Raw genomic sequence first — 16,807 nt, 5'->3', positions numbered from 1 at the left:
ATAAACTTTCGATGCCAATATAAAACTTTCACTTCTTAACGAAACGAACATGAAAAAATTCATCCATGAATGGCAACAATTAGGTCTCGAATGATTTCAGCCCTAAACAATTGTATATCCTTCTCTGAATATTTGAGCTCCAAAGAGTTCCAATGAGACCTGTGGCTTAAGTGAGAAAATTTCTTTGAAAATCAACATGCAGTTATAGGCAACTCTCCACCCACAACTATGCCCATCTTCTTGCTCTACTACTAAACGCTTTTGGAAGTCTAGCGAGTCTTTGTACTATCCTATTTCTCTGATAGCAGATACCAACTTCTCAATCGACCTGCTCATCATGACATATTAAAAAAACTTAGTGTGTCTATTACATAAGGTACATAATATGGAAGTAACAATAGATTAATAGAATACTTACGTTTGCACTGAGCCATGAAAGCCTACAATCGAGTTGACAAACCAACAATAGTTGTCTTCAAGGTCCCAAACCACTAGACTCCAATGTTCCCTACACGAATAATTAAGAACCATTATTATTTAACACAATGTTGCCAGTATAAGATGAAAATAAAGGTTGCCATGATACTTACATCTCATGATATGCCATAAATAGGACTTGCATGCCATCTAAATGTAAAGGCTGTAACCATTTATAAACATCGGCTATCGTCTTTCTGCTATCGCTAAGTATAGAAGAAAGGAGGGAATCCAACATATACACATGGTTTTGTACGGATCTACAAAATCATGAGATAACTATACTGCACCAACAAATAAATGAATATTAGCTTATTAGATTTAATCAAAATATTGAATTATCAAGCAGAGAAAAGTTTTGTATCAAACCTGAGAATGGCCATCATAACATTGTTATTGACCTCATTTAAAGCTCTAGAGAGGATGGAAATCTCCTCTCCACCAAATTCAAGATACTGAGGTCTATGTTGAATCATAACCCTAACATTAAAAGAGCTTCCCAATTCTTCCAATGAAACCACGTTTGTAGAGTTGAGGTCTTCCATACCCTTTGACTCTTTGATGGCATTCATTTTGCACTCCTCTATAGAGTTGAGGTCTTCTATCCCCTTTGACTCTTTGACGGCATTCATTTTGCACTCCTCTGAGCCATTATCTATTTGACTTGTGGGAGGGTCCATAATGTTGCCCTTAATGATTGCTCGAATGGTACATGTTATAAATGCATAGAGATGCAAGTCCGTATATGTTGATAGTGTGGTGTCATTTTGTATCTCAAAAATTTGACCAAGTACTAAAAAGCAATAGTAGCCCACCCTCTATCCACAATTCTAGATGTGGCTATCCTCTTGATGTGATACCTGACATGTTATATACTCTATTTGTTGTGCCAAGTCACATTGCCACATTATTGTATCAATAGCACCTACCAACTTTCAAGCCGATCTGCACATCAAAACATATAATAAGAGTGAATATGTGCTGCATATCAATCTACATGTCAAGAAGTGAAAACAAGTGTAGTCTATACTTACTCTAACACAATGCCATGGATGGATGTCATTGAGTTGGCAAAGAAGCACTTCTTAGCAAAGATGTCCACGACCACCAAACTTCAATGTGAGCTGCATTATCAATAAAGAATAATTACTGTGTTTGAGACAATTCTAGCAACGCAATAGAAAAAACAAGTAGGGTTTATTGCTTACTTCCATAATATGCTATAAAGATAACTCGTGCCTCATTCATAGGAACATGCTTCAACCACTTGCAAACATCCTTTATGGTTTCTTTTTTGTTGCTAAGCACTTCAGAAATAAGAGGATCGAGCATATATGAAACTCTTTGTATATTTTGAGGAAAATCTGCTATAACATTACTATATTTTTAAAAAAAGTATTAGCTTCTTGGGTTTAATCAAAATATACAAGTATAAAGCCAAGGAAAAGGCTGGATCAAACCTGAGGATGGTTGTAATGACTTTGACATTAACCTCTTTCTTAGGATTCAAGAGGATTAAAATCTCTTCTTCACCAAATTCAAAAGTATGAGGTTGTTGTCAAATTAACAACATAATGGTGAATGAACTTCCAATCTGCTACAATAGAGTCATATTTTCATGACTCATCTTATTGAGAGAGTAGTCTACATCGTATTCTTCTTTACTTGCTATGTCTTCTACATCCTCCTTCTACTATAAAAATATAAAAAAGTTATGAGATTTACACATCCCAAATAAAGGCTTAAACAAGCATAGAAAGATTTCATACATGCTACAATGTAGTCATATTTTTAGGTTGTTCCCTAACATTAATAATGGTTTTTTCATTAGACCACATAGAAGTATACAAATAAGGTTTCATACATGCTTTCATTAGAGTGAGTCTCTCCTCCTCTTGGAGGAAAAATTTAAAAAGTTATGAGATTTACACATCCCAAATAAAAATAAAGGTTTAAATAATCATAGAAGTATAAATATAGCATGCTTTCATTAGACACAATCTCTTCTCCTCTTAGAGGAAAATATAAAAAACTTATGAGATTTACACATCCCAATTAAAGGCTTGAACAAGCATACAAGTATAAAGATAAGGTTTTATACATGCTGCAATGTACTCATATATTTAGGTTGTTTCCCAATGGTACCAGTTAGACACAGAATACTCTCAGCATGAAACACTAGTAGATCGGCTTCTGTATATGATTCCATTTTGACTGGTAACTCCAAATCAAAAATCTCTCTAAGAAACAACATGCAGTTGTAGGCAACTCTCCACCCACAACTGTGCCCATCTTTTTGCTCCACTGGTAGACATCATTGGAATTCTACTTGGTCTTATTACTCCCTGGTTGTTGTGATAGTAGATACTAGCCGATATGCAGCACTGTCCATCATGACATATGAAATATATTAATATGTCATGATCATAAGATACAAAATAAGAAAGTAACAAAAATATTAAGAGAATAATTACCTTGGGGAGTTGGCATGATAGCCTTCCATTGAATTCACAAACCATAAATGGTTGACTTTAAGGTCCCAAGCGATTAGACTCCAATGTGAGCTACATGACCAGATCAAAAATGATTATTGTTTAACACAAACTTGCCAAAGAAATAGTAAAAATAAAGTTGGAGTTGATACTCCTCATGATAAGGCATAAAGATGACTTGCACCCCATCTAAATTCAAAGGGCTTAACCAGGTACAAACATCTTCTATAGTCTTTTGAGGAGAGTTAATAATAGAAGAAAGGAGAGAATCAAGCATGTAGACATGATCCTGCACTAGGAAGCTAAGAAAGGAGAGAATCGAGCATGTAGACATGATCCTGCACTAGGAAGCTAAGAAATAACTACACTACACCAAGAAATAAACAAACATTAGCTCATAGAATTTGATTCTGCATTCTGCACTAGGAAACTGAGATATAACTACACTGTAAACAAATAAACAAATGTTATCTCATTGAAGTAGCAACAAATAAACAAACATTACCTGAGAATGGCCAGGATAACATTGTCATTAACCTCTTTTAAAGGATTGAAGAGGATTGAAACCTCCTCTCTACCAAAGCTCAAATATTGAGGTTCTCGTTTCAAAACAACCCTAACTTCAAATGAGCTTTCCATTTTATCCAATGTAGCTAAATTTGCAGAATGGGACTCTGTCATAGCCTGTATTCTATGTTTGCGGTCATTCTGCTTTTCCATGGTGTCTTCAAAGCTCTTGTGCTCATGGGATTCTTCAACCAAATTTAGAGGTGGTTGCATTGCTAAAGTAGAAGGGAGTGCCTCCATATTGACTTCATCCATTTCTTCTCCCTCTATTGCCTGTAAACAAATATGAGAGATTAGATTCATTATCTTTAAATTTAAATCTTATTTTAAAAATGGTATTTAGTTGAGAAATAGAGAGTTCATACCGCTAAGTATTGTAGTAGTGGCCTTTTTACTTAACCCTGCAAGCCATAATTATCAAAGAAGGCATCATCATCTTTCTCTTCATCGACCAACCTCTCTCTGAATGGGTCATGTAAGTCCATCTTTTCATCATCATCAATTGGGACATTATGATCTTCAAGGTCATCATCCATGTCATCAGTCTCCTTGTGCTCTACCTCTTTTTCATAGTTTGTGGTTAGATCTGCTTGAAGCTGAAAATAGGCCATGAAATTCTTGTTTTCAATAATATTTGTAGAGTTCCCTTTTCTAAGGAGATCCTCAAATAAATATCCCATCCTGCACAAGGTGACCTCCCAACTTATCGGTAGCAAATTCTCCACCATGGTAACAAGAGACTCCCACTTTTTGCCAGACTTCCATAGTTGTTTTTTTGATAATTTATGGACTTGGGAATATCTTGCTCTTCTAGCATCAATCTCAAATTATTTGAATTCCCTCTTATGTTCTTTTGTAAGGAGTGATCAGGGTTGGGACTCCGCATACACGAGAAGAATGATTTAAGAGATTGAATCGCTATGCCACATTCTCTCTTGCCTCTCTTTGCTGCATAAACACCACTATAGATCTTTAAATCTAATGAATATGCTCACTCTAGAGTAACCTCCATGGCTTCTTTGTCTTGTTTATCAACAAAAATGACAATGTTGCAAATTGCCACTTGCTAATGGTGGTATATACTATTCTATCAATGAAGTTATGGATATCATCGCTAGAAACTTCATTGATGAAGAATAGTTTTGGCTTGTCCCATGCTGACTCATTCTTGATGAAGTCATCTTCTGAAACTCCCTTGAAGTTCACAAGCTTTCGAGACTCTGACATAACCTCTACATTGAATTGAAAGCTTTGGTGCATGTCTGTTAGCATCCTTATCTCGTTGATTAATCTTTCCACATATGCAACCACTTGTTGTGGGATTTCTTTTCTCATGTAAGAGGTTACTATTTCTGACCCATCTTCATCCTTTTTAATCCACTTGTTTGCCCATAGCTTTACCTTGGATGTTGACAAAGAAGCTATATGCTTGACCACATTATAGTCAATGTTACAATGACTAAGTGGGATTTGTTTCTCTGACAGCAAATACTTAATGGCACTATGCACTGCATCACGCCTCACTTGTACATTGATACATTCTTCCAAGCAGTGGTCTTTGTCTTTCTTTCCAAAAACCATTCTTTCTTTAAAAGTTTCTGTGCTGCCATGGATGCATACTTGTCATGTAAGTACTTTATAGGCCTCCATATCCTTATCGTCAACTCCTTCTTATTAATTACCTTTGACTTTCTGGAGACAAACAAAGGAGCTTCATAATTCAACTCTCCACACTCACATGCAATGCACACTTCAAGCATCTCATTGAACACTTCAACAGGACAAAAAATGATGGAAGTGTAGTCGGCATATCTGTCTCTCACCGCCTTGAGGCTTGTCATATTTTCTTCTCACTCTTGAGTTCCCCTAGGCACAACTACACTCAAAGAAGTATAGAAGTTTGTGAGTGTGTCGGCATCTGCTTTTGTGACCTTTCTCTTCAAATCAGGATTTGGAGAACCAAATGTTGTCCATACAACCCTTGCCTTCTGTAAGACCTTTGATGTTGAGGATATCTTACGCTTTCCATGGACATAATGATTAAATCTTTTGGACTCAATCAAATACTTGATCTCATGCTTGAATATACAGATGGTTGCAGGATAACAATGGAATGAAGATATCTTTGCAAATTGTTCTGAAGTGAGTCTTTTGACCTCCTTTGCTTCTTTGGCGATCTGATGACAAGCATCATAAGCCCAATGTTGACCATCAATGGGCTGGAATCTGCAATTAAGGAGGAATTCCTTCTTTGCTTCCTTCAACATATTCTCACCTTGTGGGCCTCTTGGCCTTGTTCATGTGGAATATTTTTAAGAGTGTCTTTAAAGAATTAAGTGAACGTTTCCTTGAAATGTGTAGGCCCTATAAATGTAATTTGATCCAAAAGATATTTTTGATTGGACAAAACATTATCGGATGCAGGACCACGTTGCTTGCCACAAGTTTCTTTCCATCTCTCAAAGCCTCATATATTTGCAGTGCATAGGACATATCAAGGTTTCGGCTATTAGTAAAGACAGCTGCAGCTTCCACATCTCTGGCATTCACAAACCATGTCCTTTGACCCCAGATATATCCCACATCATCATCTGTTACTGCTTCATTGAGATGTAGATTGAGATTTTTGATTGATGTGAGTTCATTCTGATCATCTTCAGCTTTAGCTTCTGAGTCTTCTTCATCTTTCTCTTCTTTTAACCGTTTTCCATCCACATGATCTTTCTTTATAGTGGGACGATGCCTTTTTCTAATGCTTGGAACCATGGCTCTTATAGTACTAGCCTTTTGCATTTCACATCGTGGTTTGCTAGCAAGAGCTTCTAGCATAACTGCAGTGGATCCACCTTCATCTTCTTCAAATTTTTTTAATTCCAGTGCACTCAAGGCTTGTGTTTATCATCCTTAGTGACATCCACCATTTCTTGCTCTAGAAGTTTGCGCCCATGTTCTACACGTTTGTGACAGTGTGCATGTTCTTCTTGCCCTTGCATCGAAGTCTGTGCTTGATCTCCTTCATGTGAAGATCCTTGAATCTGAGGTGCATATTGTGCATCTTGAAAGTACTCAAACATAATCTTTGCATGCATCCTTTTTGCCACCACACTAGGAAATCACTCCCCAGTATATGCAAGAGCCTCCAATGCACTTGGCAGCTCTGGAAACTTTGATGGTTGAGGAGGATGCATCACAAAGGTCTTTGAGTCTCTCCTTGACACAACAAAATGAAGACCGCCAACTTCAGGATCTGAACTCTTTGTGAAAATATCCATAAAAGCCTCTTTTGGCTCTATCATTATGCCTACTACAAGGCTTGAAGTCATATCTTTCTTAGAGAATGTAGCATCCCATGGATCATCAACATCATTGAACTCCCTTTTTGACATAAGTAGAAAGATTCTCTTTTCCTTTTGATGAAGAAACCAAGCTCTTCTGCCGATGTGATATCGAGTCCACCTACCAAAGCCATTTGGGCTATATTCCTTTCCTTTCAAATTCAAAGTGACATCAGAGACCCATGCTCTAATCTTAGAGTCATTTAGACTAGCCCCCACATTAGTTGATTGCTCCATAATCCTACAAGAAAAGATAATGAAGAATTTAGATACATATAAGTAAAGTACAATATACAAGACTTGATACAATAAATGTGGGAAATAGCCCAAAAGGCTTTACAAGGCTTAATATGGCAATAAATGTAACCAATAGTGGAGAGGACTTTACAAAGTATTTTATAGCAATAAATGTGGGAAATAGCCTAGAAGGCTTTACAAGGCTTAAATATTTGTATTAATGTAAGAAAATTAGCCAATAAAGCTTTACAATGAAATAAAATGCCCTCTAGTGATAAAGCTCCAATCTTCGTGATGACATGTAATCTATCCATCCATTGATATCTGTGCACTGATACCCAACTGATGCATGTAAGAAAATAGTACGCAGCGGAAGATAACAACAAAACGCAAGTACACGAAGGAAAGCTGGAGAGAATACAAAAATTCTGATATACCAAACTGCTGATACAACTGATGGTTGGCTGTCCACCCGTGCGCTCTACAGACAGAGCTTCGATGGTGATCTAGACAGATGCTGGACGGAGGACTATGAGCGTGAAGAACTGGTGATCTGATGATAGGGGGTGGCCACTATTATATAGTGTAAATCGGTTGACGGTCGGCCTTGTAATAGGCAGTCGGCCTAATAGACAGTCGGCCTGGAAGACCAGCCGACCCTTCAGAAAACATGCCGGCGGGCAGATGAAGGATCGCGCATAGGTCATACCGTCGGGCCTGGGGCTACCGGCAGCCCCCAGACCCTGCCGCTGGGGGCTTTGCCCCCAGACCCCCACCGGGGGCCTGCGCCCCCCGGACCCCTTGCTATCGGGGGGGCTATCGCCCCCCCGAACCCCCCCCTTTTTGCAGACGGGTATCTACTCTTGGCTCCTAAGCCGTCTCATAACAATCTGGTCTACTCTAAGACCCCTTCCAGTGTCTAAACTGGGGATCCCTCCCAATATTCGATACCCATCATGGCTTCTCCTCATATGGGGGCCTTACAACATTGGGTACACAGAATATTGGTGGGTTACATGAGAGGTGGACATTTGAGCTAACTCTAACACCCCCCAAGAGCCTTCGTGAAGATGTCTGCGCAATTGTCCTCTGTGGGACAATACTCCAGCTCTATGACTCCATCCTCGATGAGCTCTCGTACGTAGTGATACTGGATCTCTATGTGCTTTGTACGAGCATGGAACACAGGATTCTTTGTGATGGCCATGCAACTCTGATTGTCGCATTTTAGAATCGTCGCATCTTCGACGATTGGAACTCCTATGTCTTGCAGGATCCTCCTTAGCCAAACTGCTTCACAAGCAGCAATGCATGCTGCCTTGTACTCAGCTTCCGTCGAAGATAGTGCCACTGTTGGTTGCTTCTTGCTAATCCAAGAGAACACTCCTGAACCAAGTGAGAAACAATATCCAGAAACTGACTTTCTAGAATCACAATCTCCCGCCCAATCTGAGTCACAGTAACCCGCCAAGGTCTTCCTTGCTCTGTAGGTAATGCCATACTCTAGTGTACCTTTCACGTACTTTAGCACACGCATCCCTGCTTTCCAATGGTTCTCTCGAGGTTGATTTGAGAACCTACTAAGTACACCAACTGCAAAGCTGATATCAGGTCTAGTGTTGCACAGAAAAATGAGACTCCCCACAAGTTTCCTATACTCCTTGATGTCGACAAGTGGTGATGCATCCTCCACTGAGAGCTTACCATTCACCTCCATGGGAGAGACCACGTCCTTACACTCAGTCATATCGAATGCCTTCAAGATCTCGCGAGCATATCTCTGCTGAGAGATGAAAATCCTGCCAGGTTTTTGCCAAACCTCAATGCCGAGGCAAAAGTGCATGAGCCCCAAATCTGTCATTTCAAACTCGGAACTCAACGACTCCCTCAACTGTTGCAGCATCTTCTCATGATCTCCTGTGATGATCAAGTCATCCACATAAAGGACTATTACCACATACTTGCCATCCTGCTTACAAACATACAGGTTAGCATCAGAAGCACTTTTTGAGAAACCAATAGATATGAGAAAGCTATCAATCCGTTGGTACCATGCCCTTGGGGCCCGTTTCAGCCCGTACAATGCCTTCTTTAGTCTGCAAACCTTGTTCTCTGAATTGGGCACCTCAAATCCTGGTGGCTGGAACACATATACCTCCTCCTTGAGATGTCCATTCAAGAACGCAGATTTCACGTCCATTTGAAACACCGGCGACTGCTTATGAGCAGCCAAGGCAAGTACCACCCGAATAGTTGTCATCCTTGCTGTAGGAGCAAAGGAATCCTCAAAATCAAAGCCTTCAACTTGAGAGTATCCTTGTGCAACAAGCCTAGCCTTGTACTTTTCCAAAGATCCATCAGATTTGTACTTGGCCTTCCATACCCATTTGGTACCAATGATCTTCCTTTTTTCTGGACGATCAACCAAGTCCCAAGTCTGATTCTTCATGATGCTGTCATACTCCTCTTGCATGGCAGCTTTCCAATTTGGATCCGCCATTGCCTCATCCAAATTCATAGGCTCTTGAACTTTCATAATCTCAGCCATCAAGGCCATATTGACTATGTGTTCAGAAGCCCTTTTCTGCTCCTCTATCCTCTTTGATCGTCGAAGTCCATCTGCAGATGACTCCGCCAAGTCTGGAACCGGATTCTTCTCATCAAAGAGCTGCCTTGCCCACTTTGGAAGTGGCTTACCTTGTGGAGCCAAGGCATGTTGTGGTGTTGGTGGAGTCTGTTCCTCGAAGTACTCCTCCTCATTCTGCAACTCTGCTTTAGATATGGGCACAAGGTGAGTTACTTTTACGGCTGATGATAAAGTGGAAGGGCATACCTCCTTCTCCACTGTATGTGGCTGTTCCCAAAACACCACATCACGACTGACCACGATCTTCTTTGCCTCTGGATCATATAGCCGGTACGCCTTTGACTCCTGGCTATAGCCCATGAAGATACACTTTCTGCTCTTTGGATCTAATTTCTTTCTGGTGCTATCTGGAACATGAACAAAGCACTCACATCCAAATGTTCTGAAATGAGAAGCAGAAGGCTTTTTACCTGAGTAAGCCTCCAAAGGTGTTTTGCCCGTCAAGGCCTTTGTGAAGCTTCGATTGAGGATGTAGACTGCTGTATTGACTGCCTCAGCCCAAAAAGACCTAGGCAGTTCTTTACCTAGTGCCATGCATCGTGCCATCTCCATGACAGTACGATTGCGACGCTCTACAACACCATTTTGTTGCGGAGTATGTGCAGTTGTGAGTTGGCGCTTAATGCCATTCTCCTGCAAGTATGTGTTGAACTCTTTTGACAGGAACTCTCCTCCTCGATCCGTGCGAAGCTTCTTTACCTTCAGCCCGCTTTCGTTTTCCACCATCTTTTGCCACTGTTTGAATTTTCCAAGAGCTTCAGCCTTATCTCGTAGAAAATACACCCACATGTATCTACTGTAGTCGTCGACGATAAGCATATAGTAGTTACATCCCCCCAAAGCTTGAGTCGGAGCTTTCCCACTGAGATCAGCATGAACCAATTGTAGAGGAGCCTTTGCCCGATAGCCGCTCTCATGTGGAAAGGCCTTCCTTTGTTGCTTGCCCATCATACAAGCTTCACAAGGTTCGTGCACCTTTGAGAGTGCAGGCAAGTGTGCAACCATCCCTATTTTCTGCATTTCCAAAAGAATAGGATAACTAAGATGACCAAATCTTTCATGCCATACCTTACTGATGCCCACTCCTGAAGAGACTGTTAGTGCCGTCAGCTCGTAGAGATTGTTCTTCCTTACTGCCTTGCCGACCACCTTGCCCGCTGCATTAAGGATTTCTGCTCCGGTCCTCTTGAAACGCACCTCCAAGTTGCGATCAGTTATTGCAGCAACCGAAAGCAAATTCTTCTTTAGCTGAGGAACTAGTAATACATCAGAAAGCTCTTTAGTTTCACCCTCTTGAATGGAAAGAGAGATAGTACCTGTACCTTCCACAGGGCATTTTGCATTATTACCGACCGTCACGTTCATGGGCTCTTGTAGAGGCTTGAAAGAGCTATACCAGTCCTTCTTTCTGGTCATGTGACGGGACGCTCCACTATCAAGGAGCCACGAATCATTCGTTGTTGAAACTTCTGTTGAGGAGCATATTTCTTCAATTGCAACCCATAGCTCCAACTCAGTTTCAACTGTATTGGCAGATTCCTTGCCTTTCGAAGAAGACTGTGTAGTGCCATTCTTTTCGTCCTGTTGCTTCTTTCTGCAATCCTTGATCATGTGACCGCTTTTGTTGCAGTAGTGGCACCTACCTGAAAACTTCTTCTTCTTACCATTCTTCTTCTCTCCACCCTTCCCTTTGGATGTGGTTGAGAATGCTGCATCACTTCCGCCATCGCGGGTCTTCATTCGCATCTCCTCCTCTAGAAGCATCGCGCTAAACTCTTCAAAAGTTAGGGGTGGATTTCTTACCTGCATGTAGAGTGTCGTAACCAACGCATCGTACTTTTGTGGAAGGATCCGAATGCACCTTCTAGCCAACTCTTCGCTGGTCTTTGTAATCCCAACCGCTGCCATCTGATCACATAGATTCTTGATCCGTGTGATGAATGTCTCAGCTGATTCTCCATCAGAGCACCTCTCTGCAGCAAGCATATTCTCCAGATTTTGAATTCTGGTCTGATTCCGCGTTTCATACTGACCTTTCAGTATGTTCCAAGCCTCACTTGCCTTGTCTGTATGCTGAATCAGAGTCAAAACAGAATCACTTGAACTGGTAACAAGAGCGCAGAGTGCATCTGCGTTCCTTCGTTTCCATGCCCGAAGAAGATCTGCATTCGGTGGCGTTATGACGTTGGGGTTGTTTGGATTCGGTGATCCAACCGGTTCTGGATCCAATCCCAGAACAGTATCCAGAAGCTCGTATGAATCCAAGATCGCGCTGATCTTGAATTTCCACAAAGTATAATTCGTCCCATCGAGCTTGCCTTCATTGAAGGCAGGTGGACGAATTCGCAACGGGGTTGGTGCAGCCATCACTCCTAGTAGCCTTTGCTAACAAAGCTCGTTGAACTTGCAATAAAGTCGTTACTCAGATAGCCTGAGCTCTGATACCATGTAAGAAAATAGTACGCAGCGGAAGATAACAACAAAACGCAAGTACACGAAGGAAAGCTGGAGAGAATACAAAAATTCTGATATACCAAACTGCTGATACAACTGATGGTTGGCTATCCACCCGTGCGCTCTACAGACAGAGCTTCGATGGTGATCTAGACAGATGCTGGACGGAGGACTATGAGCGTGAAGAACTGGTGATCTGATGATAGGGGGTGGCCACTATTATATAGTGTAAATCGGTTGACGGTCGGCCTTGTAATAGGCAGTCGGCCTAATAGACAGTCGGCCTGGAAGACCAGCCGACCCTTCAGAAAACATGCCGGCGGGCAGATGAAGGATCACGCATAGGTCATACCATCGGGCCTGGGGCTACCGGCAGCCCCCAGACCCTGCCGCTGGGGGCTTTGCCCCCAGACCCCCACCGGGGGCCTGCGCCCCCTGGACCCCCTGCTATCGGGGGGGCTATCGCCCCCCCGAACCCCCCCTTTTTGCAGACGGGTATCTACTCTTGGCTCCTAAGCCGTCTCATAACCATCTGGTCTACTCTAAGACCCCTTCCAGTGTCTAAACTGGGGATCCCTCCCAATATTCGATACCCATCATGGCTTCTCCTCATATGGGGGCCTTACAACATTGGGTACACAGAATATTGGTGGGTTACATGAGAGGTGGACATTTGAGCTAACTCTAACAATGCAATCTACCCACTAAAAGCTATTCCACTGATATCCACTTATGCAGCCCACTTATACTCATTACCCATCATGGCTTCTCCTCATATGGGGGCCTTACAACATTGGGTACACAGAATATTGGTGGGTTACATGAGAGGTGGACATTTGAGCTAACTCTAACAATGCAATCTACCCACTAAAAGCTATTCCACTGATATCCACTTATGCAGCCCACTTATACTCGTTAAATAGTGAATGGTCGGGTTTAATACAAGGTGCTTCATATGGCAATAAATGTGAAAAATAGCCTAGAAGGCTTTACAAGGTTTTTTATGACAATAAATGAGCTTAAATATTTGTACAAATGCAATAAAAATAACCAATAAAGATTTACAATGAAATAAAATGACCACTATAGTCATCAAGCTCCAATATGCCCCATGACATGTAATCTGTCCACTAATATCTATTATCTACTCATGCATATCTACTCATGCAGCAGGGTTCTGGGTTACCAATAGTTGAGAGTAGAGGAAAGTCTTTCCACCTAGGGGCCCTGTAGGGTCTAACAAATTTAAACTTTCTAAGTAGGAGGTTAGACCAATCATTGTCAGGAGAGGTGATGGCTTTTATTATCCATGTGGTTGCCAGTTTGTATGCTGCCAACAGTTTGTATATTAATTACTCCCAACCCTCATTCTTTTCTGGGTCTGGTACAAATGGACCATTTGACCTTTGATATTTTCCTTCTTGTATCACTCCCCCCCACAAGAAGGATCTGCAGACTCTTATAAACTTTTCTAATCCTTTTTTTGGAGGGGCACCAATAGGAGATATAAAAAATAGCTATTGGGTATATGCAATGGTTTAGAACAACCCTCCTCCCTACTAGATTTGCCTGTAAACCTCCGAGCCTATCTATTTTTTTTTGAATCTATCTAGAAACCACTCCCATTTGTCTTTCATTTTTACTTTGAAGCCTTTGTATATTAATTACTCCCAACCTTCATTCTTTTCTGGGTCTGGTACAAATGGACCATTTGACCTTTGATATTCTCGTTCTTGTATCACTTGCCCCCCCACAAGAAGTATCTGCAGACTCTTATAAACTTTTCTAATCCTATTTTTGGAGGGGCACCAATAGGAGAGATAAAAAATAGCTATTGGGTATATGCAATGGTTTAGAACAACCCTCCTTGCTAGATTTGCCTGTAAACCTCCGAGCCTTGTCTATTTTTTGAATTGTCTCTCCCTAAGGCAATCTAATCTATGCTAAACCAACCGTCGAAGCGAAGAAAAGCAATAAATAATTTCTTTTTCTATGTTCATTTTAATGTGCTAGGGTTTAAGAGGCTTAAATATGCAAAAGAAGGGGTTTTGATGTAGAGGCCTAAACGTGGATGTGAGAGAAATGAAGAGCAAGTATATAAAGAAATGTTAACATTTTTCAATTTAAAAGATGAATATATATAAAAATATTATCTCACCTTCAAAACAAACCATAAATTCACTCTCTTATAATTTTTTAAAAGTATAATATAAAACATGTAAATATATAAAACTTTCTCTCTTTTCTCTGAACTCTCTCTCTCTCTCTCTCTCTCTCTCCTAATTCTCTCTGTAGCCATAATCAAGACACCTCATTCTCTCTCTTAATCTCTCTCTCAACTCTTATGTCTTTCCCTCTCTCTCCTCATCCCACTCATTCTCTCTCTTAGTTTATCTCAAGTCTCTCTTTCTCTCCCTTCCATGGCCGCTAGGATTTATCATTCTCTCTCTTCATCTCTCTCTCTCTCTCCCTAGGATTTGTAATTCTTTCTCTCTCTCTCTCTCTCTCGATTTATTATTCTCTCTCTTAATCTCTCTCTCTAGGATTTGTAACTCTCTCTCTCCTCTTCTCTCTCTACCTAGGATTTATCATTCTCTCTCTTCATCTCTCTCTCTCTCTCTCTCTCTCTCTCTCTCTCCCCCTAGGATTTGTAATTCTCTCTCTCTCTCTCTCTCTCTCTCTCTCTCTCTCTCTCTTACCCTCTCTACCTCCCTCCCTCTATCCTCGGCTACTAGGATTTGTCATTCTGTCCCTCTCTCTCTCTCTCTCTCTCTCTCTCTCTTAATCTCTCCCTCCATTCCTCCCTCCCTCCCTCTCTCTCTCCCCCTTTCTCTCTCTCCTCTATCCCTCTTCTCTCTCTTAATCTCTCTTTCTCTCCCTCCCCTCTTCTCTCTCATTTCTCATTCTCTCTCTCTCTCTCTCTCTCTCTCTCTCTCTCTCTCTCTCTCCCTCCCTCCCTCCCTCCCTTGGCGGCCTTACTCCCTTGGCGGCCACGTCTGCTAGCAGTTTCATTCTCTCTCTCTCTCTCTCCCTCTCTCACTTCTCATTCTCTCTCTCTCTCTCTCTCTCTCTCTCTCTCTCTCTCTCTCTCTCTCTCTCTCTCCCTCCCTTGGTAGCCACGGTCGCCAAAAGTTTCATTCTCTCTCTCTCTCCCTCTCTCTTTCTCTCTCTCTCCCTCTCTCTCTCCCTCAGTCTCTTTCCTCTCTTCTCTCTCATTTCTCTCTCTCTCTCTCTCTCTCTCTCTCTCTCTCTCTCTCTCTCCCTCTCCCTCCCTACTCTCTCCCTCCCTCTGGTAGCCATAGCCGCTAGAAGTTTCATTCTCTCTCTCTCTCCCTCTCTCTCTTTCTCTCTCTCTCCCTCTCTCTCTCCCTTAGTCTCCCTCTCTCTCTTTCTCTGTCTCCCTCTCTCTCTCCCTTAGTCTCCCTCCTCTCTTCTCTCTCATTTCTCTCTCTCTCTCTCTCTCTCTCTCTCTCTCTCTCTCTCTCTCCCTCCCTCTGGTAGCCACGGCCGCCAGGAGACCCTCTTCTCTCTCTTAATCTCTCTCTCCCTCTCTCCTCTCTCTCTTTCTTTCCCTCCCTACTCTTCTCTTTCATTTAAGGAGCCCCTCTTCTCTCTCTGAATCTCTCTCTCTCTCTCTCTCCTCTCTCTCTTTCTCTCCCTCCCTACTCTTCTCTCTCATTTCTCATTCTCTCTCTCATTTCTCATTCTCTATCTCTCTATCTCTCTCTCCCCCTCCCTACTCTCTACTCTCTCCCTTTGGCGGCCATGGCTGCCAAGAGCCCCTCTTCTCTCTCTTAATTTCTCTCTTTCCCTCTCTCCTCTCTCTTTCTCTCCCTCCCTATTCTCTCTCATTTCTCTTTCTCTCTCTCTCTCTCTCTCTCTCTCTCTCTCTCTCTCTCTCTCTCATTTCTCATTCTCTATCTCTCTCTCTCTCTCTCTCTCCCCTCCTCAGGAGCTCCAGCCCTACTCTCTACTCTCTACTCTCTAGCTCCCTCCCTACTCTCTACTCTCTCCTCTGGCGGCAAGACTTTTCGTTCTCTCTCTTTCTCTCCCTCCTCCCTCTTCTATCTCTTAATCTCTCTCTCTCCCTACTCTCTTTCACTCTTTCTCTTCCTCCCCTCATCTCTCTCTTAATCGTTCTCTCTCCCTCCTTCTCTTTCTTTCTTTCTTTCTTTCTTTCTCTCTCTCTCTCTCTCCCTCCCTCTCTCCTAATCTCCCTCCCTCTCTCTCCTTCTCTACCTCCCCTCTCCTCTTCTCTCTCTCTCTCTCTCTCTCTCTCTCTCTCTCTCTCTCTCTCTCTCTTGCTTTCTCTCTTTTCAAATTTACAAACTCAAATTTCAATAAGAAACTAATTGAAATAGAACTCAAAAACTCAAATAAGAAACTAATTTAAAAAGAATTGTAATGCCTACTAAAAAAAACCCCTCCTCTCGCTGCCACGGCCGCCAGGAGTTTTCATTCTCTCTCTTTTACTCTTCGAGTTTTCATTCTCTCTCTCTCTCTCTCTCTCCACCCCTCTTCTCTCTCTTAATCTCTCTCCCTCCCTCCCTCTCTTCCTTCTCTTTCTCTCTCTCTCTCTCTCTCTCTCTCTCTCTCTC

The sequence above is a fragment of the Dipteris shenzhenensis genome, chromosome 1 (genome assembly GCF_047967505.1).
Source record: "Dipteris shenzhenensis isolate YYH24624 ecotype China chromosome 1, Dip_SZ_1.0, whole genome shotgun sequence".
NCBI lineage: Eukaryota > Viridiplantae > Streptophyta > Polypodiopsida > Gleicheniales > Dipteridaceae > Dipteris > Dipteris shenzhenensis.
The sequence above is the reverse complement of the archived record's forward strand: the minus strand, read 5'-3'. Positions refer to the sequence as shown.